Below are 15,292 nucleotides of genomic sequence, written 5' to 3' on the forward strand. Positions count from 1 at the left end.
ACAGTCAGCGTCCACTGAAGAATTATTATGTGATAATAAGCCATCAGAATCATTAGACTTGAGGAAGCCATGAGATCTAATAGACATAGTATTAATTGTGCTGGAGGATGAGAATGATGTAGAGAAAGATTTGGATCCCTAGTGTGCTCAAGTCCACTGCTTCCACTGCCATTATCTTGGTGAACATCTTGGAGGTGGTAGTGAGACTGAAGGACAGGACTATGAACTGATAGTGACTGTCTCTCAGCAGAAAACGAAGAAATCTCTTAGAGTGCTTTTTTATTTTCACATGATAGTAAGCATCCTGGAAATCTATTGAGTACATCCAATTGTCCTTCCTCAGAAGAGGCAATATGGACTGAATTGTTACTATCTGGAATTGTCTTTTTTACAAATTGGTTAAGATGCATGAGATCCAAAACTGGTCTGAGGGCCCCATTTTTGTTCTTTCTTTCTTTATTATTGATTTATTTGTCTTTGTTTACCTGAAAAGTCTGACTGGGTAATACCCATTTTCAGTGGAGGCCCATGGAGAAAGGCTCCATTTGCTTATATTGCAATATACTAAGTTCCAGGCAAAGAATAGTTACATTTCTACTTACATTTACAGGCAAGCAGTAGCTACATTTCTATTTACATTTATACACAAACTGCAGTTACATTTATACATACACATTTTAAGATTTTACAAAGGTGGAAGTTAAAGAGAAAGCACATATGCAGCTTAGTGGATTGTACAGGCAGCTGTTATGTACAAATATTGTTTTGTCCTTAGAGAAAGAGGTTGAGAATATTATGTTTAAGGACAGTATTTGGACAGTATTGTACAGAGAAAAAGTTTTAACCCTATGATGAGCCTGTACATTATCAGGATTGGATAAGATGTCGTTTAAGCAGTGGTTTAAAACTACTGAGTTTGTCGGAGGGTTTTACTTGCATGGTGATACTATTCCAGAATTTGGCAATGCACTGGGAGTACAGCAAGTCTCCTGCAACATTATTTGACTTATTTATAAGTAATAAGAATTTACTAGAATGGAGGTCCCTTGCTAGACAGTAGGGTAGTAATGAGTTTTGGTAGTGCATGGCATTCTTCTAAATGATAAATGAGTTTGTGTGCTATAGTCAGTTGTGAATATGTTAGACAGTTGTGCAGTTCAAGCCAGTGCACAGGGCTACATCCATCTCTAGAACTAAAAAGGACCTTCAGTAGACTCTGGATCCTAACTGGGCTTTGGAAACCAGCTGGATGACTCTTTTTTACAACAGTTTTGAAATGTCTGCTGCTGCTGATTCCCACTGACTGGGTGGAACATTGGGAATCACTTTCTTCCTTTTGGAAGGACAAGAAAAGGGAATGGAATACCCTCTGGAAATTATATTTTGCGCTCACCTGTCTCTTGTTAAGTCTTGCCAGGCTTGGGGTGCAGAGATAAGTATCCCTGGACTTCTTCCACACTGCAGCAGTCAGGCAAACCTTCAGGAATGCTGATGGGGGACTTTCGGTAAACGGACCATGGTAGCCCTGATTATGCGGTCCTCCTCTGCCTCTAGGGCAAGATCCATTGGGATTCCTTCCACCACTGCCATGTGGAGATCTATCACCAGCAGAGTCCTGATATGAACTCTATGACTTACAAAACCACATCTTCTTACCAGCTCTCCGAGTTCTGGAGTTGGATATTTGAGGTGTGGAAAAATTAATGCTTACTGCAGAGAGATTCTAACTATCCTGGTAAATGAGTCTTTCACTTTGGGCCCAAAAAGTGTGGAGCCGCTGTAAGGGACACAGATGGACATCTTGAATACTTCTGCAAAGTCACACAGATGCATCTAGGCATGCTGTCTTGCCATAAGACCTGTGCCTGCTGCTCTGGCTGAGCCATCAGCTGCATTAGAAATGAGAAGCATGGCTACATTAGAAGTTGACTGCTGACTTGAGAGCTGGGAGTCCACAGTCTTTTGGACATCCGCAGGCAAAACTCCAGAATGGCACTTGTAAATTTCTTTTGTCAGGTCTCTCTAAAATCTGATGACATGAGCTAGATAGTTTAGTGAACTGAGATCAAAGGTCACTGACGAGCATGTCTGTTTCCCAAATATGTCCAATGCCCTATACTCCATGTTAGTGGGATGGACAGATGAACTCTCTTTAGACAATTCCTTTCTTGTGGCTGTTGTTACAACCATGGCATTCACTGGAGGATCTTTACTCCAATGCTTCCTGTCTTTTGGAGCTGTCACAATTCTGTCCAGTTTCTTGGGGAATTTCTTGGGGATGAGCTCCACCATTTAAGGTCCTTCCAAGTCCTTTGCAGCATAAGGTCAACTAGTGGTTCAATGGGTGGCGCCACCCAGGATGATGTTAAGGAAGAGCCAAAGGCTTCTAAAAATACAGATTCATCTGTTGACAGATCTTCAATAGGCCATCCCCCTCGCTGTTTCAAGAGTTCGAGAATTTCACTAAAGGTGACATCTTCCAAGGGGGACCTGGTTGAACCCATACCTTTCTCCAAATCTATATCCTCCAGGAATGACTCTGGGGAGGAATCTATGTGCTTTCACTTGCATGTCTGTTTCTTGGGAACTGACTCTGTTGAGGGGACAGATGGTTCAGTATCAGGCTGGGAGCTGATGTAGCAAGTTGTTTCAGCAGCCTTATAGTGCAGACTGCCCCTATCTGGCAAGATGATAAGAAGATGACATTGCAGGATCTTGTTTGGGCTTGGGTGGAACCAAACTTGGAGAAAGTGTTCCCTCTTTGGGTAAACAAAACTCTTTCAACAACCTCAAAGGCCAAAGATGTCACTGGAACAGAGTATCTCCCTGGATCTGAAGAAGGGAGAGAGAGAAACCTTGACTCCTAGCACTCCCGGTCCTGAAGTTTATCTTAGACTCAAGTTGTCTAGTGCTGAAGCACCCAGCGGAAGAGATGACTCCGAGAATTTTGGGGTTGAACTCTCCCCTGGAAGATGCCACCAACACTATGGCTCCAAGTCCCTTCCCAATCTGGGGGTATCTGACAAGCGAAATAAGTGGATGGGACAGGGTTTCCAATGGTCAGTCCGTTCCCCGGGGATAGTACTGACAGAACTCCAAGCTGGATCTGCATGCTCAAGTACTTTCTCATCATTATTATGTTAACATTGTGCTCTGTTAAGCGCTGAGATGATAAGGTGAATAAAGCCACTGAAGAATACCTGGAGTATCTCTTCTCTTGCAAGATTGGAGTATGTAATCTTGGGGTCACTGGTTCCAATGAAAACCAGGATCGAGGGGTGGATGGACAGAACTGAGATGCTGTCGGATCTAACCTCCTAGGCAGTTTACGTAATGGTCCAGCTGGAACTTGCAATTCCAATGAGCACTTAGGAGAGTATTTGTCCTACTCCTTCTCTTTCTCTTTGTCCTTGTCTTAAGTCTTACTGACAAACTAAGCCCTGTCTTGTTTCTTAGCAGGGGAAGCAGAAGAAGAAGAAGAAGAAGGCCCAGAAGCAAAGGTCCCTGTCTGTGGAGGGAGGAGACCCCTCACCACCTACTTGTCACAACGAGCTTGTAAAGCTCTAACACTAAAGAAGTGCACAAGGAACATACCTTGTTTAAGTGGGCAGCACCCAAATAATTCACACAAAGTGTGTGGATCCTGAAGGAGCAATGTATGCTGGAATTCCAAGCATTTTCTAAAAGATTCAGACTCAGCCATAATAACTGAAAAGTTCAAGGTCTAACTATCTACAGAAAAAAAGTGCAAAAAGTGCAAATTTAGTTACTTGTAACACATTGCACTCAAGTTACCTGGCACTTGCTCACTAAAGCAATTATATAAGTCAGCACTAAAAATTAAAAGCACTACACCCTCACTCCCCACTGGCCCTTGTTTTCAATTAAGGAATTCCCAATATTATTCTAGCATGTCCGAAGGTCAGTTGTCAATCTTCTCTCCGGTCCAGCTGGTGAATCTGGGAATCTTGAGGCAATGTTATAACTGCCTCATGTACACAGACAACCCTCTCCTCCTCCCACATAACACAAATACTTGCGAGAGATGCAGCTATTTAGCCAAACTGGAGGCTGAGCTCTCTCAACTCAGGACTGGCAAGACCAGACAGGAGGAGAAGGCAACTACACACACCACAAAACCAGCCTCACATAATGCTACCACTCCACTGAATCAAACACATAAACACACAAAGACATACTCGGAGGCTCTGAGTAAAATTTACCTAAACAGCAGAGGCCTCCAAAGCAGACACCCAAACAACTGCTACCTCAAGACACCCCACAAGCAACACATAAACCACAAAAGCAGTGTGCAAAGCAGTCACAGCCCTTAAGGCCAAATACAACACCAAACATACTTGTCATAGGTGACTCCATAGTCAGACACACTGGCGTCCCACTCACCAGGCTGAACAAGGAGAGGGTCACAGTAAGCTGCCTATCGGGCGCTAGAATCCGCCACATAACACAAGCACTCGGGTCACTCCACGGCAAGTACAAATATGACACAGTCATTGTCCATGCTGGTGTGAACGACCTGAGACGTACCTCCCTGGACTACATGAAAAGAGACATAGAGGAGCTCTCTGATTATGTAGCCCAGGCAGGTATGACCCTAACCCTGAGCAGTATCCTTCCTTCACCAAGAATGATGCCACAATATAGAGACAAGATGATCAGCTTTAACAATTGGCTTAATGTCTGGTGTCATTCAAAGGGGATCCAGTGTCTGTCTGCCTGGGATGACATGCTTGACAAGCCACGCTGCTTCACAAGGGACGGCTTGCACCTGTCACCCTGGGATTCGGATATTGGCTAAGGCTCTTGCCACCCCCATAGTGCCTTTTTAGGCAAGGCTCAAATTCTAAACCTACCACCCTAGAAAACAAAAATGGGAAGAAACTGAGGGTAATGCTGCTCAATGCCAGAAGTCTAAATCTCAAAATGCACGCACTCGAGGCCCTTCTCAGTATGGAGAACATCGATGTCTGAGCTGTAACTGAAACCTGGTTCAAGGCTCCTGAGAGCACCGCGGCACTATTAGGTTTTACCTCATATCATGTGTTCGCCCCAAAACCCGGACCACACCACAAAAGGAGGGTGTATCCATATTCATAAAGGATACCCACACCTCCAGGTTGGTGGCAACGCATCTAAGCTTCGGAAACCATCCAGGTGCAACTAACCATAGGCAAAACTGCTCTACAAATTGTAGCATGCTACAGGCCACCCTCTCAAACTCAGGAACCCCACACAGCCTTCCTGAAGACACTGGAGGGTATAAATGTATCTCCAAACACCATCATATTGGGTGACTTCAACTACCGAATATAGACTGGGAACATTACTCAAGCCCTAACTTTCTAGCCCAACGGTTCCTGGAGTTCATAAATTCAAATGCCATGGAACAGCTAGTCACTGTTCCCATGAGAGGAGAAAATATACTAGATCTCATTGTCACAAACATGGGGACAAAATGCTCCACACGAAGTATATCCCTCATTGGTGAGATCTGATCATAAACTAATCTCACTGGAAATCCACATCCCCCCACCCCAAACAAAAAAGACCATAGTGAAGAACTTCTCTAAAGCAAACTTCACACTACTCAAGACTGGTGTGGCATCCTTCAAGGCCCCTGAGCCAGTGGAAACCACAACCCAAGCTGCGGAAGCCCTTACAAATGCCTTCTATGAACACCTCCAGGACTGCATGGATCAGGCAATCCCAAATAAAACCAAGACTCTTTCCACAAAGGGCAAACGTCCAGTCTGGTGGACCCCAGCCATTAACAAACTTTACAATAAGAGGAGAAAGCTATTACATGATAGAACAAAATCCATAAAAGGGAAGTCACCCCTGATCATTATTAGTAAAAAATACGAGCACTCATAAAATCAACTAAGGCCAATTTTGAGAGAAAAATTGCCATGGATTCAAAGGACAATCATAAGGCCTTTTTCAGCTATGTTAGGAACCTGGGTGGAAACTCCCAGATATGCTCAGAATTAGTCCAAAATGATACAAAAATCACTGAACCCACAGACATTGCCAACATACTGGCAGACAGGTTCAGTGCAAACTTCACCCCTCTCCCCTAAAGGAGAGATAACTATCCCAGCCGAGTGTAGCCTCCCGGACATCTCAAATGCGCAGGTGAAAGCTGCTCTCTCTAAAGCTAAAAACACAGCATCAATGGGACTGGATGGTGTCCCCGGCTGTGTGCTACATGAGCTAAATGAGGAATTAAACCCGCACATAAGGCAGCTGTTTAATCTCAGCCTTACCACAGGATACGTGCCCAAGGAGTGGCGTACGGCAACTGTTGTCCCACTCCACAAAGGCAGCGCCTCTACGGACCCTGGTAATTACCGCCCCATAAGATTAACAAGTCTAGTCTGCAAAGCTATGGAGAGGATCATAATGGAGCTCATAAACAAAGATATAGGGGACTTGCAGACATTGGACCCGACCCAGTTTGGCTTTGTCAAGGGAAGATCATGCCTTTTGAACTTGGTCGACTTCTTGAAACAGTCACCAAGGCCATTGATGAGGAAAGGCAGTCCATACAGCCTACCTTGACCTTGCAAAGGCTTTCGACACAATACCCCACTCGGGTATTGTAGAAAAACCTACCAGCTTAAATGTAAACCCATATGTCACAAGATGGGTTGCAAACTGGCTTAAGGACAGAACCCACAGGGTTAGAGTTGCTAGCGCTGTGTCAGACTCCAAGCTGGTCACAAGTGGTGTCCCACAGGGCTCGGTCCTTGGCCCCCTATTGTTTGGCATCTACTTCTCAGAAGTACAGGCCAACATAGGAGGACTTTGGCTGACAAAGTTTGCAGGCGACTGCAAACTGGGCCATAGTGGAAAGTGCATCAGACACGGATATCCTTCAGAAGGGACTCACGGAAACAGATAGCTGGTGCCAGAGCCATGGCCTGAAGTTAAACGCCAAAAAATGTATAGTCATACCCTTCGGGAAAAACAAGGTAACCCCAAGCTACCATATAGGTGGAAATCCACTAAGCACAGAAGAGGTTATCAGGGACCTGGGGACCCAGGTTGACAGTGGCCTTTCTTTTGACACTCACATTGCTAAAGTGGTTAGAAAGACCTTCTACATTGCCCACCTGATCATGAAGGGATTCACATCCAGATCTAGTGAGGTTATTGTTCCCTGTACTCTTCACTTATCAGACCAATGAACGAGTACAATGCCCCATTAGGGATGTATCTCACCCGACATCTGCAGCAATTGGAGAGACCCCAAAAGTTCCTCACCAAAAGGATAAAGGGACTCCAAAATCTGTCATATGCTGCCAGATTGAAGAAACTCCAGCTCTATTCAGTCGCATACCGTCTGCTCAGAGGTGACATGTGCCTGACATACAAGGCCATGTCCAACCCGGAATTAATGGACATGCTCCACCTCAAAAATCCAAATCCACCAAAACCACTAGAGCAAGCGACTTAAACCTTAGCACGGATATAAATAGGATGTGCTGGAGGGATAGATTTATCACTCAGAGACTCCCTATGCTGTGGAATAAAATCCCGGTCCATGTGAGGCAGAGCACCTCGCTGACTCTGTTCAAGAGAAATCTAGACCTGTGGATGGGAGATCGTAGGTTTACCCTGGGAATCATCTCTGTGTCACTGCTGGACAGAGGCACAACAAACTAATGGGCACAGTATTTTTTCATATAAGGGGTGGCGTAAGCCACAAAAATTTGGGCTAGGCTTATAAATGCCTTAGGGCAGATAGCCTAGTATAAACCTATGAACCTATGAACTACCTTAAAGCTAATCTAAAGAACAGCAAACACTATCTCAGAAATCATAACTTACTATCAAAATACTTATAACAAATCCTACAACTATCCAACAATCTTAATCTTAACAATCTATCGAAACTACAAAACATTACACTAGAAAATAATCTAACTTCAGGTATTTAAATTAGAGAGAGAGAGAGACTCTCCCTCAGTAGAGGAGGAGGAGTACAGAAAGGTTTTACAACTTTTTTTATAAAGAAGCCCAGATGAAAAAAGCAAAGGATACAAGAGCCCTCAAAAAAGCATCTGAAGTCTTCAGGTGGCACACAAGATCTGAAATAGTAGGTTAGAGTTCAGGGAATTCAGGGTAGGGGAGAAGTCAGAGCTCTGGAACTATGGAAGCTTCAATTTCTGGGCCATGTCAGATCCGACTTCCTATATGTTGAATCAGATGAAAACTGACAATACTGAAGCAATGACTACAATAGAATGAAGAATTCCACTGAAAATTATAACTTATGTTCCTTCAAAATTCAGACATCTGTTTTCAATGAAATATAAACTCACATTATTAACAAATGTGACAAACTTAATGTTGATGACTTTGTCAAGAAGCAAAATCCTGATATCAAAATGTTTTCTGCGATTTCCACAGACTCAATTAAATATTGGTTATGAGTTAATCCCTCCAAATGTATTACTCTTATTATTTAAATTTTGCTTAACTGGGTTAATCCCACTAGGTAAATGGCCAGTTTACAAAGGAAAACTCTCTAACCCCCAAATTCTTCTTCATTAAGTACCATGGATCTTTTATTTCCAATGAGCCACCACCAGCTCAAGTAGACAAGGCCTCAGTTTAACATCTAACTCCAAGAATAGCACACTCAGGAATGCAGCATCTTCCCCATTATGCTATAATTCAGTCCCAGTACTGCAAAAATAAATCCAAGCGCCTAGTGTGGGATCAGATCCCATTGTTTTCTGATCTTCCAGTATCAAAGTAAAGTGTGCCACCAGTTGAGCCACTGACATTGATGAGAAGACATTTTGTCCACTAAATCTGACGTCCATGCCCGAATGATGTAAGTTTTGTAAAATATAATTTCATCAATGCTGCTGGTACTTCCCTGACTCCCATCAGTTCTGCTAAAGACCCCGACGCTGCTTACTCTACCAGCACTGTCTGATTTTATTATCATGATGGGTATCTAGATTCATATATTCTTTTCCAGATCATTTATTCTTGAGATAAGCACCCTTAACTCTCTTAATCTTGCTGGGGTTCGCTGTTTCAGTTCACCTTATCAAGGGTACCTCTTCAGTTTAATTATGTCTGTGACAACTCTAATAATCTTCTTCTTTTGCCTTTTCCCGGTTAGGGGTCGCCACAGTGGATCACCTGTCCGCTCATGATTGGCAGTGGAGTTTTACAGTGTCGAGTTGCCAGCCTGGCACCCAACCTTCCACAGAAGGCACACGCACTCACACATAGGGCCAATTTAGAGTGTCCAATCCACCTACTGCATGTCTTTGGGATGTGGGGGAAACCGGAGCACCAGGAGGAAACCCACACGACCACAGGGAGGACATGCAGACTCCGCACAGAAGGCACCCCAGCCGAGGATCGAACCAGAGAACCTCTTGCTGTGAGGCGACAATGCTAATCACTGCACCAGCATGGCCGCCCCTGTGACAACTCTAATAATACAGTTGAAAAATCCTCAACACCATTAATATTGCCGGGGGGTTGGTTGGCATTAGTGATGTTAGCCATTTGAAACTGTTATTTCTCAGGGGGCCAAAATTCTTTTAATCAAGATGTGGGTATACTAATTGTTCTCTGCCACAGTCCACTGAGTCTCAACTCTGTTGGGGTTCAACCAGCTGTGAAGCTGGTCATTTTTACCAGTCCTGCATTTGAAATGTGACTGTATAACTATTTTAAAAGTGAAACAAATGAATTCAGTCAGTGGCTTTAACACACAGAAAACCTGACTTTTTGTGTTAAGTAAATGAGTTTTACTGACATACTACAGTACTCTGAAATTTTGTACAAATCAGAAAGATGTAATGATTTTGACCTTTCTGCATGGTACTTAAAAAGGGGTCATTTATGTTTACACTATGGATTCCAACATATCAAATCATATTATGACTAACAATCTCACAACTTTTCGGGCATCAAGTAATGAACTTGTTAACCCAGGACAAATCCAAAAAACAGCCCCTTCCACTGATACTAACACTGAATATATAGCTGATCAATTCAAAACTAATTCCATTAACTCTGTCACCTCTTTACTCAACCAAAAAGTACAGTTTTGTACCTACCATAAATGTAGATGTTCGAGGATTCCATTGCTGCAGTCCTGACTATTGGGTATAGTGAATACCAGAGGGTCATGAGACTGGTACTAGCATGACCGACGTCATATCCTCAGTCTTTTCTTGCCCCAGATGTCAGAAGACCCTAAAAAAGACAAGTCCCAGAAAACCTGCACCAAAAACATGTACAATATATACAACAATATATATCAAAACATAAGCATGTAAACTCACCTACACAACCACCCCTAAATACAGAGGGGAAGGAAATGGAATCCTCGAACATCTACATTTATGGTAGGTACAAAACTGTACTATGTTCTTCGTCTTCCATTGCTGCAGTCCTGACTATTGGGTAGAATCCCAAAGCAGGGGTAAGGGAGGCTGGCAATTTTATAAAGAAGTAGGAGCTGACAACATGCCTTGCAAAACAGCTGTGGCAAAACCAGCCCTAGACTTAGAGTAGATAGGAAGGTGATAATGCTTAGAGAAAGTATGCACTGAACTCCAAGTAGCTGCTTCCAAAATATCCTTAGTTGCCACCCCCCTTAGAAATGCTGTTGAAGTGGCAGTCCTAGTGGAATGAGGCCTAATCCCAGCTGGAATCTCCTTACCATGATGGGAATAACAAAATGCAATGCAAAAGCCAATCCACCTAGAAATAGTTTGTTTAGACACAGGCTTGCCCTGTGAACTCAAAGCAAAAGAAACAAACAACTGCTGAGACTGTCTAAAATCCTTAGTCCTGCTTAAGTAATATCGCAATTGCCTGTGTACATCTAAAGTGTGCAAAATCTTCTCCCCTTTATTTTGGGGGTCTGCATAAAAGGTAGGCAAATGAATAGTTTGGTTTAAAGCCACACTAGAAACCACCTTAGGCATAAAGGAAGGATTAGTACGTAATGATACCCTATCCTTATGGAAAATCAAAAAGGGCTCTACTGCCATAAGGGCCTGCAACTCAGACACCCTTCTTGCAGAAGTAATAGCCAACAGAAAAGCAGTCTTCCATGACAAGTATTTCAATTCAGCAGTAGCAAAGGTTGTAGAGTAAGTTTTTCCAACACAAAATTGAGATCCCAAGCAGGAATAGGAGTCTTATATTCTTTGCCCCTCTAAGAAACTGCTTGAACAAAGGGTGCGAAAACAATGGTGGGTCACAATCATAGTGAGCTGAAATTGCTGCAGCATGAATCTTAATGGAAGAAAAAGACAAACCTTTGTCCAATAACTCAGTAAGATATTGAAGAGCCACACTCAAATTAGGCTCTGAAATCTCCAAATTCTTTGCTGTACTCCAAAATAAAAATCTCTTCCATTTTCTCACCTTCCTTGTACTAGGTCTCCTAGCTTCCATAATCACATTTAAAACTTGTTGAGGAAGTTGAGACCTGCTGTGCTTCAACAGAGAATATGCCAGGCTGTTAGATGAAGAGAGGGAAGCTTGACATTGAGCAGATGACCGTCCTTCTGAGATAACAGATGGGGAATCAGAGGTAAAGGCCATGGAGGCTTCTTTACCAGACTCCGTAGTAGTGGATACCAGTGTTGCCGAGGCCAATCTGGAGCTATCAAAATCATCCTTGGCCTGTCTTGTCTGACCTTTAATAGTACCTTTGGAAGAAGAGGCAGAGGTGGGAAGGCATAGACATGAAGGTTTTTCCAACTGAAAGACAGAGCATCCACTTTCCAAGCTGTGTGATGAAACCCCTTTGTGCAATACTTTGGCAGCTGGTGGTTTAGTGGAGAAGCGAACAGATCTATGTCTGGAGTTCCCCATGACACTGTCAATTTCTGAAATACATGAAGATCCAGTTTCCACTGGGATCCATGATTTGTCTGCTTAACACATCTGCTAAGGAGTTCTGTGCTCCTGGCAGAAACCTTGCCTGAAGAGTTAGTTGCAAGCTTAGCAGTCTCCCATAAAATCATTGCCTGCCTGCATAGAGGATAAGAATGTGTTCCCCCTTGCTTGTTGATGTACCACATGACAGTTGTGTTGTCTGTTAGAATCAACACCTGCCCTGGAAGAAGTAAGTCCTTGAAAGCCATCAATGCAAACTGGACTGCTAACATCTCCTTCATGTTGATATGTAGATGCTGTAGTCTGGCAGGCCACTTGTCTTGTATCCACTTTCCATTTAGATGAGCTCCCCAAGCAATGTCCGAGGCATCTGTCGTTAAAATCTGACTGGCCTCTGGCCGGGTCACAGAGAGTCCCTTGTTTAGGTGACATTCCTGAGCCCACCACAAGAATTCTTTTTGAAGGCAAGGTATTATTTGAATGACAGTGTCCAAATCCTGGCAGTGCTGTGTCCATACATTTAGAGATACCATTGCAGCTTCCTCATATGCAGTTTGGCATTGGGAAGCACCAGAATACAAGATGCCATGAACCCTAATGCTTGAAGGACTGTCCTTGCAGTCAGCACGGACTGATGAGATAGTTGATGGAAGTAAAGTGACAGACTCTTTTGTTTGTCCGGGGTTAAAAGGCCATCTGGGCTGCTGTATTCAGTCTCACACCCAGAAAGCACATGTCTTGAGAGGGTACTAGACTGGACTTTATTTCGTTCACAGAATACCCTAGGCATCTTAGCACTGCTATAACATATTCCAGATGCTGTAGAAGGTCTTCCTGTTCTTGAGCCAGAATCAGGCAGTCGTCCAAGTAAGGATAGATTTGAATTCCTTGAAGCCTGAAGTAAGCTATCACTGGAGCCAGAACCTTTGTGAATACTCTGGGCCCAGTAGATAAGCCAAAGGGCAATGCAGAGAACTGATAATGAAAATTTCCAGTTCGAAACCGCAGATACTTCCTGCAACTTAGCCTTATAGGCACATGAAGGTAAGCTTCCTTGAGATCTAAAGTTACCATCCAGTGATCCTTGCCCAGCAGAGGTAAAAGCTGTTGTCAACATCTTGAACTTGGGAATGTCCAGATAAGTGTTGAGGATAGATAAATCCAAAATTGGTCTCCACGTGTTCCCCTTCTTTGGTACTAGGAACAGGCGAGAATAAAATCCTAGGCCCCTTTCTGATACAGGGACTGGCTGAATGGCCCCCATCTGGAGTAACTGAGAAACTTGCTTGTGAGCCTCTTGTCTTTGTGGAGGAGGAACGTCTGGCATGCCTTTGAAAGGCATTGTGTGGAAATAAAATCTGTAACCGTGATGAATGATATCCAACACCCATCTGTCTTGAGTAATTAAATCCCAATTTTCTTTGAAAAGAGACAGTCTTCCTCCCAAAGGAGCTGCCAGGCGAGAATCCACTGGCAGCTGAAAAGGCAGGTCATTGGGTCTGTTGAGGACTGACCCCTGCCCTCACCAGAAGTCTGAGCAGGTGAACTCCTGATCTAGGCCTAAGAACCTTGAGCCCTGCCCCTACCACGTCTAGACCTACCCCTAGACTGGGAATCATAAGCAGGATATGTCCACCCCTTAGCAGGCCAATTTCTACTAAACAAAAACTTTAACAGTCTGCATAGACTTAGCTTTGTCCTCCATTTTCTTTAAAACTGCTTCCACAGGCGATCCAAACAACACATCAGACTGTAAAGGAGCATCCAAAATCCTAGTCTTAACATGCTCAGCTAAATTCTGATCCTTCAACCAGGCATGCCTAAGAACAGAACTAGTAGCAGCCACCCTCGAGGAGGCCTGTACAGCATCAAAACCACACTGCAAAGAATGCTTACCCACTTGTTCAGACACATGAACCAAATCCAGCAACTCTTTACACTCAATACCTTCCAAAGCATCCACCTTAGATTTCAATTGTGAAAGGAGATAATTTTGATATTTTAGCATGTGAAACTGACAATTCCATGGCTAGAGTGGAAGAAGTATACACTTTCTTTCCCCACCTATCCAAAGCCCTTGCCTCTTTATCAGAGGGTACAGGATTTTTAACCACAGAAGCTTTAACACCTTTAGGCCCCTGAGAAACAGTTTCTGGGTCCGCCCTAGGACTCTTAAACAAATACTTATGAGCTTGGGCACCCTATAATACCTATCAGGCTTAACAGGAGCAGGAGGCAAGGAGTCAGGGTTCAGGAAGCCTCTGCAAAACATCCTCCACCACATTCAACACAGGAGGAATAGCTAAGGGCCTATGCTGGGGTAAAACAAGAATTCCCAAGCCTTTTCCTGGAATCAGAGTAATCCTGGCCTTCCCATTTAAAGTGCTCCCTCATGGAGTGTAGAGTCTCTGAAAATGAGAAATCCTCAGGAGGAGAAGCTGTAGGAGTGGAATCATCCACATCAGAATCAGAATAAGTAGGATACTCCTGTAAGTCTTCCACAGAAGACTCTGAAGCCTGTGAACACTGTTCAAAACTATCAAACTCCTGTTCCACCCTAGGCCTCTTATCAGGCGGGGCATAGAACCTCTAATCATAGTAATCAAATCTTCTGCCATTTTAAGCATATGTTTCTTAGGTACAGAGCCCAAATGCTAGGAGAAACCCCACAGAAGCTGAACTTGGCCTACCCCTAAAAGAAGCTTTGGCAACAGAAGGAGAGGCCCTAACTCCCTTGGGAAGAGAGGGAAGAACAGTTACCTGAGAAGCCCCCTCAGCCTGGCCTACCTCCTGAGAGGGCACATCCTGTAACAGTAAAGTTTCTGCCTGAGACTCCATGGAAACTCCTGGCAAAACCTCTGGCTCCACTGAACCTTCCAAAGAACCGGCGTCCGACTGCCGGTTCATCAACCCTAGGCTTCACTGTTTTGTCCTTGCGCTTCTTGGATGGCTTCCCAAACACTAACCTGGCACAATCTAGCCTCCTCTTAATAGTGCGTTTGTTAAATCTAGCACAAGAACGGCAACCAACAACGTCGTGCTCAGGCCCTAAACAAGGTATACACAAAGTATGATAATGTATCTGCTTCCCACAAGAAATACAGTTATTCACTTTTTCTGACATCCGGTAAAATACTGAGGCAAGAAAAACCAAAATGTTTAGCCAACTCTGTTTCGGTCTGAAACTCCGGTTTGAAATATCTCAGAACGCCAACCTGCACAAATTGCTTCTGCATCGGACCATGATATGACGTCGGTCATGCGCATTAGTACCCTGGCCATGACCGTATCTGGTATTCGGGCCGACTGGACGCGGACTATACCCAATAGTCAGGACTGCAGCAATGGAAGACGAAGAACATCCAACCTAGTTCTCAGC

General features: G+C 43.8%; 1 protein-coding gene across 2 annotated transcripts in view; it reads right to left on the reverse strand.

Annotated features, from left to right (window-relative positions):
- The window catches only part of ATP9B (ATPase phospholipid transporting 9B (putative)), a 4,837,291-nt gene that overhangs the window by 837,105 nt on the left and 3,984,894 nt on the right, over positions 1 to 15,292 (reverse strand). The window lies entirely within an intron of this gene.

Source organism: Protopterus annectens, chromosome 3.part1 (assembly GCF_019279795.1).
Source record: "Protopterus annectens isolate FY-2018-M chromosome 3.part1, PAN1.0, whole genome shotgun sequence".
Taxonomy (NCBI): domain Eukaryota; kingdom Metazoa; phylum Chordata; order Ceratodontiformes; family Protopteridae; genus Protopterus; species Protopterus annectens.